The 16,707-nt window shown below is 41.1% G+C and overlaps 1 long non-coding RNA gene across 1 annotated transcript in view; it reads left to right on the plus strand.

The window, feature by feature from the left end:
- Positions 1 to 16,707, plus strand: part of LOC140480504 (uncharacterized) — a 232,971-nt gene that overhangs the window by 192,143 nt on the left and 24,121 nt on the right. The window lies entirely within an intron of this gene.

The following is a 16,707-nucleotide window of genomic DNA, read 5'->3' on the forward strand; positions in this document are numbered from 1 at the left end:
AGAGTCTGAACACATCGGAGAAGGGGGGTGGGTTCTGGTGAACATACTGATGCAGAGCAGAAGTGTCTTTAGCCTGGAGGCCCAGCAAAGGAGCAGAGCTGTCACAAATCTCCCAATAGCCCACATTGTTCAGACCCTTACAGTGTTAGGGGTAGTCAACATGGCTTTGTGCATGGGAAATCATGTCTCACAAACTTGATTGAGTTTTTTGAGGAAGTAACAAAGAGGATTGATGAGGGCAGATTGGTAGATGTGATCTAAATGCACTTCAGTGAGGCGTTCGACAACGTTCCCCATAGGAGACTGATTAGCAAGGTTAGATCTCGTGGAATACAGGGAGAAGTAGCCATTTGGATACAAAACTGGCTCAAATGTAGAAGACAGAGGGTGGTGGTGGAGGGTTGCTTTTCAGACTGGAGGCCACAAGGATTGGTGCTGGGCCCTCTACTTTTTGTCATTTACATAAATGATTTGGATGCGAGCATAAGAGGTACAGTTAGTAAATTTGCAGATGACACCAAAATTGGAGGTGTAGTGGACAGCGAAGAGGATTATCTCAGATTACAACAGGATCTTGACCAGATGAGCCAATGGGTTGAGAAGTGGCAGATGGAGTTTAATTCAGATAAATGCGAGGTGCTGCATTTTGGGAAAGCAAATTTTAGCAGGACTTATACACTTAATGGTAAGGTCCTAGGGAATGTTGCTGAACAAAGAGACTTTGGAGTGCAGGTTCATAGCTCCTTGAAAGTGGAGTGGCAGGTAGATAGGATAGTGAAGAAGGCATTTGGTATGTTTTCCTTTATTGGTCAGAGTATTGAGTACAGGAGTTGGGAGGTCATGTTGCAGCTGTACAGGACATTGGTTAGGCCACTGTTGGAATATTGCATGCAATTCTAGTCTCCTTCCTATTGGAAAGATGTTGTGAAACTTGAAAGGGTTCAGAAAAGATTTACAAGGATGTTGCCAGGGTTGGAGAATTTGAGCTGTAGGGAGAGGCTGAACAGGCTGGGGCTGCTTTCCCTGGAGCGTTGGAGGCTGAGGGGTGAACTTATAGATGTTTACAAAATTATGAGGAGCATGGATAGGGTAAATAGGCAAAGTCTTTTCCCTGGGGTCAGGAACTCCAGAACTAGAGGGCATTGGTTTAGGTGAGAGGGGAAAGATATAAAAGAGACCCAAGGGGCAACTTTTTCACACAGAGGGTGGTACGTGTGTGGAATGAGCTGCCAGAGGATGTGGTGGAGGCTGGTACAATTGCAACATTTAAGAGTCACTTTGATGGGTATATGGATAGGTAGAGTTTGGAGGGATATGGGCCGGGTGCTGTCAGGTGGGACTAGATTAGGTTGGGATATCTGGTCAGCATGGACGGGTTGGACCAAAGTGTCTGTTTCCGTGCTGTACACCTCTATGACTCCATGACTCTATGACATTGGTTCCACCCAATAATACCATTCTCCTCTACGATATCTCTTTTTGTCTCTTAGTTAGTCTGAGCTTATGGATACATTGAAGAAACTTTACATGCTGAAGTAAGAATTTATAGTTGCCAAAATAACACAAATCTACAGAAATAATCAGTGTTCCTTTAAATTGTGAAGATCGTATTGCCTTATATCCAAATGTTACTGCCTCTCTCCTGTCCAACATTAATTCTCAATGACAAACCATCCATGCTCAAGGCAATCAACATTGACCTTCCAATCTCAAAGTCTTTATCTTACCTACTAGTTTTTCTATTGCATCACACTGTCCTATATCTGGCAGCTCCTTCATTCCTCTGTTTCAGAATGTACCATCCATACCTTTGACTCTGGTTTCCTTTACACTTTGCAAACAACACATTCCAAGCACTGTAATAGAATTTACAAGTCAATATTTTGGAACTTCCAATACAAATGGCCTGGTGGTGAGGGATAGAACTGCAGCCTATCTTTCCCTTTTTGAGCTTTTTGTTACAGAAATGTTTGCCTGATCATATCTGACAGGATATTGACCCATCTCCTGGATAAGCAGTGAAACTAGTGCATTAAAAGCAGGTATTTCAACATTAACAACTTACTTTTACATAATGTATTTAACATTGTGAAACTTGCAAGGATTTCTGAATCAGCTGTATTTCCCATGGAGGGCAGACTCCTATCACATGCAAAATAATGTAAATCTGCTTTCATTTATAAGCAAAATGAAAAAAGGCAAGCCCCAATTAATGCCCTACAAGTTAACACAAACAATCACACAATGACTATACAGTCTGACACAGACATCTCTGGACTTTTCTTTTAAAAAACTGATCCCTTGGTGAGATGCGACCTTCACTGATAAGGCCAGTGTTTTAACTACCCTTGAACTGAGTCACTTGTTCAAACCATAGAGTCATAGAGATGTACAGCATGGAAACAGACCCTTTGGTCCAACCCGTCCATGCCGACCAGATATCCCAACCCAATCTAGTCCCACCTGCCAGCACCCGGCCCATATCCCTCCAAACCCTTCCTATTCATATACCCATCCAAATGCCTCTTAAATGTTGCAATTGTACCAGCCTCCACCACATCCTCTGGCAGCTCATTCCATACATGTACCACCCTCTGTGTGAAAAGGTTGCCCCTTAGGTCTCTTTTATATCTTTCCCCTCTCACCCTAAGCATATGCCCTCTATTTCTGGACTCCCCAACCCCAGAGAAAAGACTTTCTCTATTTATCCTATCCATGCCCCTCATAATTTTGTAAACCTCCATAAGGTCATCCCTCAGCCTCCGACGCTGCAGGGAAAACAGACCCAGCCTGTTCAGCCTCTCCCTGTAGCTCAGATCCTCCAATTCTGGCAACATCCTTGTAAATCTTTCCTGAACCCTTTCAAGTTTCACAACATCTTCCCAATAGGAAGGAGATCATAATTGCATGCAATATTCCAACAGTGGCCTAACCAATGTCCTGTACAGCCGCAACATGACCTCCCAACTCCTGTACTCAGTACTCTGACCAATAAAGGAAAGCATACCAAATGCCTTCTTCACTATCCTATCTACCTGCCACTCCACTTTCAAGGAGCTATGAATCTGCACTCCAAGGTCTCTTTGTTCAGCAACATTCCCTAGGACCTTACCATTAAGTGTATAAGTCCTGCTAAAATTTGCTTTCCCAAAATGCAGCACCTCACATTTATCTGAATTAAACTCCATCTGTCACTTCTCGGCCCATTGGCCCATCTGGTCCAGATCCTGTTGCAATCTGAGGTAACCTTCTTCACTGTCCACTACACCTCCAATTTTGGTGTCATCTATAAACTTACTAATTGTACCTCTTATGCTTGCATCCAAATCATTTATGTAAATGACAAAAAGTAGAGGCCCAGCAACGACCTTGTGGCACTCCACTGGTCACAGGTCTGAAAAACAACCCTCCACCACCACCCTCTGACTTCTACCTTTGAGCCAGGTCTGTATCCAAATGGCTAGTTCTCCCTGTATTCCATGAGATCTAACCTTGCTAATCAGTCTCCCATGGGGAACCTTGTCGAACACCTTACTGAAGTCCATATAGATCACATCTACTGCTCTGCCCTCATCAATCTTCTTTGTTACTTCTTCAAAAAACTCAAGCTTGTGAGACATAATTTCCCACGCACAAAGCCATGTTGACTATCCCGAATCAGTCCTTGCCTTTCCAAACACATGTACATCCTGTCCCTCAGGATTCCCTCCAACAACTTGCCCACCACTGAGGTCAGGCTCACCGGTCTATAGTTTCCTGGCTTGTCTTTACCACCCTTCTTAAACAGTGGCACCATGTTTGCCAACCTCCAGTCTTTTGGCACCTCACCCGTGACTATCGATGATACAAATATCCTCAGCAAGAGGCCCAGCAATCACTTCTCTAGCTTCCCACAGAGTTCTCGGGTACACCTGATCAGGTCCTGGGGATTTATCCACTTTTAACCATTTCAAGACATCTAGCACTTCCTCCTCTGTAAGCTGGACATTTTGCAAGATGTCACCATCTATTTCCCTACAGTCTATATCTTCTATATCCTTTTCCACAATAAATATTGATGCAAAATATTCATTTAGTATATCCCCCATTTTCTGTGGCTCCACACAAAGGCCACCTTGCTGATCTTTGAGGGTCCCTATTGTCTCCCTAGTTACCCTTTTGTCCTTTGTAAAAACCCTTTGGATTCTCCTTAATTCTATTTGCCAAAGCTATCTCATGTCCCCGTTTTGCCCTCCTGATTTTCCTCTTAAGTATACTCTACTTTCTTTATACTCTTCTAAGGATTCATTCAATCTGTCCTGTCTATACCTGACATATGCTATCTTCTTTTTCTTAAACAAACCCTCAATTTCTTTAGTCATCCAGCATTCCCTACACCTATCAGCCTTTCCTTTCACCCTGACAGGAATATATTTTCTCTGGATTCTTGTTCTCATTTCTGAAGGCTTCCTATTTTCCAGCTGTCCCTTGACCTGCGAACATCTGCCTCCAATCAGCTTTTGAAAGTTCTTGCCTAATACCGTCAAAATTGGCCTTTCTCCAACTTAGAACTTCAACTTTTAGATCTGGTCTATCCTTTTCCATCTCTATTTTACAACGAATAGAATCATGGTCATTGGCCCCAATGTGCTCCCCCACTGACACCTCAGTCACCTGCCTTATTTCCCAAGAGTAGGTCAAGTTTTGCACCTTCTCTAGTAGATATATCCACATACTGAATCAGAAAATTGTCTTGTGAACACTCAAGAAATTCCTCTCCATCTCAACCTTTAACACTATGGCAGTCCCAGGTTATGTTTGGAAAGTTAAAATCCCCTACCATAATTACCCTATTATTCTTACAGATAGCTGAGATCTCCTTACAAGTTTGTTTCTCAATTTCCCTCTAACTATTGGGGGGTCTATAATACAATCCCAATAATGTGATCATCCCTTTCTTATTTGTCAGTTCCACCCAAATAATGTATTTCCTAGATGTATTTCCGGGAATATCCTCCCTCAGCAAACCACTCCACAGACCACTGAATTTGGAACGACAGTCCAGTAAATTTCCATCCCTAAAGGTCATAATTGAATCAAAAGGACTTTTAAGGCAATCAGTAATAGCTTTGCAATCACCATTAATGAGATTCGCGTCATGTTCCACACTTAGGAGTTGATCTTGAACTTCACCAGCTGATATGGTGAGATTTGAAACTAGACTTCAGCCTAGACCCTCTGGATTATCAGACCAAGGGCATTACCTTGATGCCATCATCAACACCCATTACTTTGTGACATTTGTAAGATTGCAAATATGCCAGTCAATCCATAAGGTTCATTTAGAACCAAAACATTTTCTAAACATCTGAGAAATTATCAGAGATTCAATTGTTGAATAAATCGATAAAAGCAAAACAACCATATGGTTAACTGACTTGCCAGTTTACACTGTTCTCCTTGTGCTTGCCTCCATAGTATAATTCACATTCTGCCTCCATGGGAAATATATCTGATCCAGAAATCCTTGCATGTTCTACTGAGTTAAATATATTATGTAAAAGTAAGTTCGTTTTTAGTGCTGAAATACCTGCTTTTACAGCACTTTGTTCTTCTACTTATCATGAAGATAGGTCAATATCTTGTCAGATGCACTCAGACAAACATTTAACACACCCATTTCCTCCACCGTTTAGTTAGAAGCATTTTATTTTAAACAGATCAGTGCAAACGTTTAAACAACGGTCAAGCAATTTGACCAGAACTTGCCAAGCATTTGGCTGATTATATCTCACACAACATACCCACAGCAAAGAGTATATTATTAGTTCTGGAACACTTAGCATGTACTGACTACATGTAAAATTTGTAGTTTTAATTTATAGGAAACATAGCCCTTTTTGGTAAGAATGATGAAAGAAGTAAGCCTATAACAGCATACATTTTTGCTACATATTGGATGGTAATATATAAAAGCAATTGAAGGCTGCAAAATATTGCATTGCTATACTAAATCTTGGAATTTTCATACTGAATTCCTTTGCCTTTGATTTAATGAACACATTATTTTGTGTAAAATAAATGCTTCTGTTAGCATAGCAGATGCTAAATTGGTGTGAAAATGTTAAACACTCTCACACACTGTGATTCCTAGCTCAAGGGAATATGAAGGCTAGGATAACAAGTGTCATCTGCTTTCCAAACTAAACTTGGAGCTGCATACACTGGTGACCAATGTCTTTGTCAGTGAATTCAGTATTTTTTGAGCTTGATGCTCCTAAAGAATAGTGCCTTCAATTATACTTGGCAGCCAGAGTCAACATAAAGGAGAAACTGTTCTTGTTCCATTGTGGCCTTCAGCAGTACAAGTGCATGCCAAAAGCATTTATGTTTTCTATGCAGGGTCCCACAATACTGAGTGGCATTCACAGGCAGCAGTGTGTGGATACCAAGCAAGTGTCTTTGTAAATTAGACTCGGCAGAATCGCCTTCACTCCAAACATTGCTGTTGTCTATGTCAGAGGAGCAGAGCTGGAGAGTGCTGACATCTTATCATAGCAATCACTCTGTTTTCTCTAATTGGTGCCTGATTTGAAAAGCTTAATTATGAATCTCCCCACTATTGCCAGGCACAGGTGTTTGTGAATCCATGGCAATTATACCGAAGCCTAAAGAATGAAAAACAGCCATCACTAGGCTTCTGTGGATTTAGCTTTTCATCTGATGTACTATGTTCATGGATCACTGCAGGCTTCTAATTGCAATGGATGCAGGCCTCACTTTGGTAAAAATAGAGGATAAGATCCCTGAATGGTTGGCATTTAAATTCATTATTTATAACTCTGCCAAATGCCTTCAAAAAGAATGTTCTGTTATTTTCCCTTCCATTCAAGATTGTTTTCCATTTTATTGAGGTTCTTGAGTCTGTAAAAGGACAATTTTTGCAAATTTATTCCAACTATTTATAACAAGTTGTTTGTAATTTGCAGCGAATGGCACTTTCTGCTGGAAGCTTCAAGTGGTTCTAAATGTCTGTGATCAGGGACAGATCCTGCAGTGTTTCAGGAAAACTAGTTACTTTCAGTCACCATAACCAAGACATTTAGCTTATTGCTGAGGAATTTCATTTTGCACTTCATACAAACAAAAAATGCAGTTATTTAAACAACCTCATACACATTTGGAGTCTGTGTAGAATTACCTAAATTCATCATTGATGTTACTCTGGATAAAGTCATTTACAAATCTCCTGCTTAGCCCCAAGCATTTAGTTTCTTAAGCATAACCCTCACAGACCCAACAGTAACAGCTCTACTTACTGTTACATTTTGTCAAAATATTTCCATTCGAGGTAATTTCTAAAACAAGCCTGAAATAATTTTTAATTAGTCAAATGAGAAAATTTGGACAGCTGTGTTGCTTATTGTTGTCTGTGCATTAACTGGCATTACACTTCAAAAATTGGTTCATTATATAAAGCACTTTGAGATACTTTGCCATGATAAAGACAGAGTATAAATGGAAGTATTATTCCTTTCCTTTTCTTAAGCTTAGCTCCAGTTAAGATCCCACAGCCAGCAGGCTAGGGACTTGTGCCACCAACACATGGAGAAGCTGAGTGCCACTGTTGAGAGAGTGTGCTATTCGAGGGCTGAATTATGAATAGTCTTGTTTTAAAGATGATTCCTACTTTACAATAAAGGTGTATTTCATTCAATTGTTTCCATACAATGTTTACATTTTTTACATGTTAAATTTCACTAATTTTAACTCCATGAAATTACGAGCATAATGCTAGTATTAAGATGGTGCAGGGAAGCTTAGTCTGGTCAGTGGTAGTTCAATAACTATTGCCCTAAACTCTGAATCCGATGGTCACAGGATCAGTTCCTAAACTAAAGACTTGAGCAAATAATCAAAGTCTACACTCCAGTGCAATAATGAGAAAAGCTGAGCAAAAGGGCATTTTCTATGCTGTAAACTTTTCTAAGTACTGCATTGTCAGGAGTGCTGACTCCAAGACAGATGTTAAAGTTAGGCCCAATCTCCCCATTCAGATAGTTACAGGAGGTTAAACGATAGCACTTTGAGCAGAAGCAATTGACATCCCCTGGATATTCTGTCACTCCTTAACTCAAATCAACACCTCAAAAACAGATTCACCTATTCAGCGTAATGTACCTTGTGTAAATTGGATAGTACACGGCCTATATCTCAATACTGACTGGACTTACCACTTCATTTGTTGCACAAAATTTTGTAATTTTGATTTGGAGACACTGGTGTTGGACTGGGGTGGACAAAGTTAAAAATCACACACCACCAGGTTATAGTCCAACAGGTTTATTTGGAAGCTCTAGCTTTCAGAGCACTGCTCCTTCATCAGGTGGTTGTCCACACAATGAAGGAGCAGCACTCCGAAAGCTAATACTTCCAAATAAACCTGTTGGACTATAACCTGGTGGTGTGTGATTTTCAAAATTTTGTAATATGCTAAGGTCATGAATGGTATCATATAAATGTGTAATATTTGAGTATGAACACATTAAGCATGCATACAGTCAAAAAATGCACCTTTTTCAGAAAATGCACCTTATTTGTAGAATTGGTAAAACAACATAAATAACAGTTTGAATTTGAAATTCCATAAAGTGCGATTATTACAGTTCAATTTCTGTCAATAGCTATTTGATACTCTGAGTTGCCTTCTTACTATGCTTGCATTTGTAGGTCAAAATAAACACTTTTATTTCAGATCCAACATTCTCCAGTGCCTATAACCTGCATGTTTTTATATACATTCCAGTCCCCTGTACACGGTGACAGGACAGCCTTAGACTGGCCTTTCCCCATTGAGCCTTTCCCATAAGTTTTAGTACATCTTCAGTCTGTAGTCCTGGACCATGGAAGATGCCATTCTGCAACACTCCGTCATGGACAGGCCACTGTACTGGAAGACCAAGACAATTGGACGGTTCAATTTCTAACAAAAGTAGCCTCACCCAACAATGTCTTTCACTGAATTGCTGGTCCTCCAGTAGCCATTGATGTTTGTCTTGATTGGTAGCTATAATTTATTCCTGATGAAGGGCTTTTGCCCGAAACGTCGATTTCGCTGCTCGTTGGATGCTGCCTGAACTGCTGTGCTCCTCCAGTACCACTAATCCAGTATTTGGTTTCCAGTATCTGCAGTCATTGTTTTTACCACATCTATAGCTACAGCCCATTCAGCACAGTTCCTTGATACAGAAATGCTCAAGATGAAACTTGGCAAAAACCACTGTTGAAAATGTAAATATTTAAGTTGCTGATGTGAATACTTTGGCAAGTTATAGAATTATTCCGAGCCATCCCAGAAATCATAGAAAATAGGACAGAGTACAGCAGAGGTACAGGCCCTTTGGCTGTGTTGACCATGATATCATTCTATGCTAATCCCATCTGCCTGCACACAGTCCATATGCCTCTATTCCTTGCTGTTAAAGTGCTTGCCTAAATGTCTCTTAAATGCTATTATTGTATCTGCTTCTACCACCTCCCTGGCAGCACATTCCAGGCACCTACTATCTTCAGTGTAAAGCAACCCACTTTTTGACATTTCCAAACTGGAAGAAAAGTCTCCGACAATCCCCCACTCGTGCCTCTCATAATTTTATAAACTTCTATCAGGTCAGCCCTCAGCCTCTGATGCTCAAGTGAAAACAATCCCAGTTTGTCCAACCTCTCCTCACAGTTCCTACACTCCAATCCTGGCAACCTTTTCTGCACACTTTCCGAAGCTTTCAAAATTATGGTGACCAGAACAGCACACCGTACTCCAAAAGTAGCCTAACTAAAGTTTTAAATAGCTGCAATATGACTTGCCAACTTTTATACTGAAGGTCCTGATCGATGAAGGCAAGTATACCTATGCCTTATTTCGTACCTTATCCACTTGTGTCGCTACTTTCTGGGAGCTATAATCTTGTACCCAAACTCTTTCTGTATTCCAATGCTCCTAAAGGTCTTGCTATTTATTATGCATATTGCTACTAACTGTAGTGATTGTAATGAGGTCAGCCAGGTGAACATCATAAAATATGAGTTCCCTGATTGGGGCTGATAATCTGGTCCAATAAGGGAGCTCTGGCTGACAGAGTGTCAGACATCCTGAGAGGAAGCTGGATCCATGTCAAGCACAATGCATGTGTAAATAAATGTTGACTTGGTGATGAGATACCAGCCTCTGAGGAGTTAGTTCATTAACTATATAAATTATACTTGTCTAAGCACTCCAGTATGAGTGACTGTGCCTTCAGTATCAATGTGATATAAAAAGTTCATACACAGAGCAGAGAATTGGCTTGAGCAGAGTTCAGGGATTCTTTAGCTTGCAGGGTAAGGAAGTGATACAGCTAGATGAATCAGCAGTTATTCACCAGGATAATAGTCAGAAACAAAACTACCACAAAATCGCTGTTGCTGAATCAAAATTCTAGAACTCCCATCCTAACAGCACTATGGGTATCCCTATAACCTAAGGACTGGCAGCAGTTCAAGAAGGCTGCTCATCACCACTTTCTACAGGGCACATAGAGTTGGCAATGAATGTTGGCCTAGGTAGTGACACACATTCTATGATCAAATATACAAAAAGGAAAGAAGCTTTATTGATCCACCAGCATGATTTCAACTAATTGCTGCGGTATTTCTCCATATGACCACTCATTTATTCCACAATACCCTGTGACATTCTCCATTTTACCTGTATATAGTAAAGGTTAGGGTTGCTACAGGTAGTTCACTGCCACCAACCCTTCTTTGCCTTTGTTCCGTCTTTGACCTATCTAATGATTAGCAATAGAGAATACACCAGCATAGGGCATTGGTGGAAAAGGTGTTGTTCCTAATTAACATGAAGGTTTATGAAATACAACTACATTTCGTCAGGCGTAGTTACTAGGAGCTCAAGGTGTTGGTGTAGACACATCAGTTCCTCCTGGGAACTGGAGTAGAAGACTTTATCTCCACCCACTGATTGTGTGTGACTTCAGTAGAGTGGGTGGAACAAATGTAACGTGAACATTCACCTCATCAGAACCATTACCTTATTCAACTGATCTCCCAAGGCTTTTCCCCATTGTTAACTCATTCTACAATCATTCTACAATCCATATTCCACAAAGTCCTTGACTTCAGAAATGCAGATAGTCTAGATGTTTCACACAATTTTCAGAACTCACTCTCTTTGAGGGACTGTTGACCCTGCTTCTGATCTGTGGATCATTTCTCTACTGGTGAATCTTTATCTCTCAAATACCTTTTTGCAGCTGTTGTCTTTTTGTGGAACTTGTTAGTCCAATTACCCTATCTGGAGGACCTTTATACTCCTGAATTTCCTTCAGAAATGATCTCTTCTCTGCTAACTCAGATGCATTCCCCATTACATCATCTGAGAGTCCTTTAATCTGGTGAATGTCTATTCATGGAAGACAGATGCTCTGTTCAACCAAATACTTTCTTCCTTTTAGTATCCTGGATTTTGAGATCAGATCACAGCTTTTAATTAAAAATAGTTTCTTTTTTGCAATATCATGGATGCTTAGACCACATCACTTCTTCTTCTTGACCAAGTCCCATATCTGTGAACCTCTTATATGAGCATCACACTTAAGTGTAACCTGTAGCATTTCAATGCTTTTGATGAGTCTTCACCTTCTAAGGAGGCAGCCATTGTAGCTGTGTTGATGGGAGATTCACCTCTGCACTGATATCAAGCTTAAATTCAACAATCTCTGTAATTTCAGATTGTTGAGATCACAATTTTGCCTTAAAGTGCATCAGTTAACGTCTCTAAAGGAGATTGCTGCAACACATTAAGGTTTAGCAAGTGTGACCTTTTCATGATCTGCAGCTTTGTAACTGCAACCTACTTCTGAACTTGATGGTTAATTTTGACACCTGTCGCATCCATGGAATCCAGTCTGGTGTTCTGTATGGCTGGACGTGGAATCTACTGGGAAGTGATTTTTTTTCCCCATTTCTTCTCTGTGCGCTGATTAATCTTCTCACTGTAGAGCTGTTTTAAATCTGTAACATTCCAATAATGTTTTAAATCTGTTATTCTTTAACCCTGTTTCCTTGTATTCACCAATGCTGTTTAAAATTGATTGATTGTAGCGCTTTCTAAACTCACTTCCACGGTAAAGTTGCAGTATTTCCTTTATTTGCCAATATTTTGAGTTTCTTTACTGAGGTTTTAAATTGTATTACTGCCTCTTCTTCGGTGATTTACAGTTTTCAAACTTTTAAGCTATGTTTTCTGCAATACTGTATCTCTATATTGTTCACTGGGTTTACTACATTGCCAGGATTTTCTTGTCTCTTTTAACAAAGATGGCTACCTGTTTCTGCTAGGGTTTTTCCCGCCTTCTGCAGTCAGGACGGAGTTTTCCTGCTTCTTTCTGAGAAAAATGGATACTTTCTAATCTAAGATACCAAGCATTTTCTTCAACACAAATTCTTAAACAATGTTTTCTTTCGATCACAAGTCTTCCCACCGAAATTATCGCTTAATAACAGAGTCCCGGACCTTTAAATCTTTAGATTTTTTCTGACTTTACTTCTCAAATTTTCTCATTTTCAGCATAATCCTGAGGCATTTTCTGGTCCTTTCATCGTCCTTTGTAGCTATCAAATAGCAGCAATGTTTATGTGAGAGGTGCAAACCCTCTTTTATAAAATCTTGCCTTCCCTTCTCGTCTTTACACTATTTTTCATGAAATTATCCCCTTTCCCTTAGATATCATAGAATCATAGAATCCCTACAGTGTGGAAACAAGTCCATACCGACTATCTGACAAGCATTCCACCCAGACCCACCCTGCACCTCCCATGGCTAATCCAGCTAGCCTACACATTGCTGCACACTACGGACAATTTAACATGGCCAATCTATCTAATTTGCATATTTTTGGACTGCGGGACAAAACCAAAGCATCCGGAGAAAACCCACACAAACACAGGGAGAACGTACAAACTCCCCACAAACAGTGGCCAAAGGCTGAAATTGAAGCCAGGTGTGAGGCAGCAGTACCAATCACTGAGCCAGTAATGCCACCCATTAACTTTATCTCTCACCTTACTGTTGGAACATCCAGCTGCACCTTACAGAGCGTCTTCATTCAGCTCTTGTGTTTTCTCAGTGTGGCTGGCTTTTAGTGCAAGTTAGCAGCATAAAAACAGGCCCTTTAGCCCACCATGTCTATACAAACCCAACACTCACCAACCAACACTCATCCATTTACCTTCACTTGCTCCATAGATTACTGTCCCCTGGCATTTTAAGTGCTCATCAGATGCTTCTTAAATCCTTTCAGGTAGCACATTCCACACACCGACCATCCTCTGGATGAATAATCTTTCTTCAGATATCCTCTTAAAACGTTTGCTCCTCACCTTAAACTGTGCCCTCTGGTCTTAGAGATGTCTGCTATGGGGAAGAGACTTGCACAAACTATTCTGTCTAGCGCCCTCCACCCCTTATTTTCTCTACATCAATCAAATCCACCTCTCAGCCTCCTCTGCTCCAAGGTAAACAAACCCAGCCTTTTCTGGTCTCTCCTCCTAACTGAGACTTTTCATCGCAGGTAACATCCTGGTGAATCTCCCCTGCACCTTCACCAGTACAATCACACCATTCTGATAATGTCGTGACCAGAATTGCACACAGTATTCCATCTGTGGCCTAACTGAATCCCCAATCTGGCCCCAGTTCTTCTGACCAGCCTTTGTCACTGGAGTGCTCAACTTGCCTTTTAGCTGCTTCCACAGATGCTACTGTCTCCCTCTGTCAGTAGTCCAACTTCATGTGCCAACTGCCTGTTTATGTTTGTGTAAAGCAGTAATGCTCTTAAAATGGCAACCTCACTTGCTTGAATCTTTTTCTTAGTTTGAGGTTGCTGCTCCTTATGGTGGGGTTTGATCTAGACAGCTACTATCATGTGGTACTTCCCCAAGTAACCACTCGTGGTACCTTGTGTTATTTGTCACCTCTACTGTAGGTAGTACTAGATAAGAGAGGCCAGGAAAACTGCAGTGAGTAACTCACTTCCTGACTCCTCAAAGCCTGTCCATCATCTCCAAGGCACAAGACAGGAATGTGATGAATACTTCCCACTTGCCTGGATGTGAGCAACTCCAGTAATACTCAAAAAACTTGGCACCATCCAGATCAAAGCAAGTCTACTTGGCTGGCACCATATCCACAAATATCCGGACTCTCCAGTCCAGCAGTAGTCTGTACTATCTACAAGATGCAATGCAGAAATTTACCAAGGATCCTTAAACAGCACCTTTGAAACCCAAAACCACCTCCATTTGGAAGGACAATAGCAAGTAATACCACAGCCTATAAATTCCCCTTCCAAGTTACTCACCATCCTGACGTGGAAATATGTCACCATTTTTTCAATAGCGCTGGGTCAAAACCTTGGAACTCCCTCCCTAAGAGCATCGTTGGTCTACCGACAGAAAAAGGGGCTGCAATAGCTCACCAGCTCACCACCACCTTCTCAAGGGCAACTGGGTGAGCGATGCCCAGATCCCACGAATGAATTTTAAAAAACCACCTGAGATACCTTAAACCAAGGATGAATAAAAGCATTTGAAAATAATCACTCATGACTTCTTTCAAAATTATATCCTGACCTAGTCAGATTGAGACTATAAGGTGTGAAGGAGTTAGTCATATTGAGACTGTAAGATGTGAAGCAGCTGACCTTCCTCAAAAGTTACAGTGAGATCCTAAAAATATCCATTGGATACTTTCACACATCTATACTTGAAAAACAACCCTCCACCACCACCCTCTGACTTCTACCTTTGAGCTAGTTCTGTATCCAAATGGCTAGTTCTCCCTGTATTCCATGAGGTCTAACCTTGCTAATCAGTCTCCCATGGGGAACCTTGTCGAACACCTTACTGAAGTCCATATAGATCACATCTACTGCTCTGCCCTCATCAATCTTCTTTGTTACTTCTTCAAAAAATCAATCAAGTTTGTGAGACATAATTTCCCACGCACAAAGCCATGTTGATTACCCCTTCCTCAAAAGTTACAGTGAGATCCTAAAAATATCCATTGGATACTTTCACACATATATACTTGAAAAGGCCAAGTGGGGTCTATTTTACAAACACCTCAATTTACACATATTCAACTGAAGAGATGATAGTAATATTAGTAAAATCTATTGCAAAACTGGAAACAGACTCATAGCTTGAACTAAATAAATGTTAATAAGCCATTAGGAACTGAACTAGACTTGAAATAGGATGAATAGGTTTTACTAGTAAAGAAAAATGCACGAAGATAAACACTCCCGTTTCCTTTTCATGGATCAGTCGGACTAGCTGTTTCACACCTTACAGTCTCCATCTGACTAACTCTCTCACACCTGACAGTCTCAATCTGACTAACTGCGTCACACTTTACAGTCTTAATCTAACGAGTTGCTTCACACTTTACAGTCTCAATCTGACTGTGTGTTTCACACCTTACAGTCTCAATCTAACAAGCTGCTTCACACCTTACAGTCACAATAGAACATAGATAGAACAATACAGCACAGAACAGGCCCTTCGGCCCACGATATTGTGCCGAACATTTGTCCTAGCTTAAGCGCCTATCCAATTGCAGCTTAAAGGTCACCAATGATTCTGACTCTACCACTCCCACAGGCAGCGCATTCCATGCCCCCACCACTCTCTGGGTTAAGAACCTACCCCTGACATCCCCCCTACACCTTCCACCCTTCACCTTAAATTTATGTCCCCTTGTAACACTCTATTGTACCAGGGGAAAAAGTCTCTGACTGTCTGCTCTATCTATTCCCATGATCATCTTATAAACCTCTATCAAGTCATCCCTCATCCTTCGCCGTTCCAACGAGAAAAGGCCTAGCACTCTCAACCTATCCTCATACGACCTATTCTCCATTCCAGGCAACATCCTGGTAAATCTCCTCTAAACCCTTTCCAAAGCTTCCACATCTTTCCTAAAGTGAGGCGACCAGAACTGCACACAGTACTCCAACTGTGGCCTTACCAAGGTCCTGTACAGCTGCAACATCATCTCACGTCTCTTGAATTCAATCCCTCTGCTAATGAACGCTAATACACCATAGGCCTTCTTACAAGCTCTATCCACCTGAGTGGCAACTTTCAAAGATCTATGAACAGAGACTCCAAGATCCCTCTGCTCCTCCACCTTACTAAGAACCCTACCATTAACCCTGTATTCCGCACTCTTATTTGTCCTTCCAAAATGGACAACCTCACACTTGACAGGGTTGAACTCCATCTGCCACTCCTCAGCCCAGCTCTACATCATATCTAAGTCCCTTTGCAGCTGACAACAGCCCTCCTCACTATCCACAACTCCACCAATCCTCGTATCGTCTGCAAATTTACTGACCCAATCTGACTGACTGTGTCATACCTTATACTCTCAATCTGACTAGTCGCTTTACACGTTACAGTCTCAATCTGACTAGATGTGTCACACTTTACAGTCATAATCTGACTAACTGTGACACACCTTACAGTCACAATCTGACTAACTGCTTCACGCCTTACAGTCACAATCTGACTAACAGCGTCACACCTTACAGTCTCAATCTGACAAACTCTTGCACAGTTTACAGTCAGAATCTGACTAACTGCGTCATACCATACAGTCTCAATCTG

This window comes from Chiloscyllium punctatum, chromosome 1 (assembly GCF_047496795.1).
Source record: "Chiloscyllium punctatum isolate Juve2018m chromosome 1, sChiPun1.3, whole genome shotgun sequence".
Taxonomy (NCBI): domain Eukaryota; kingdom Metazoa; phylum Chordata; class Chondrichthyes; order Orectolobiformes; family Hemiscylliidae; genus Chiloscyllium; species Chiloscyllium punctatum.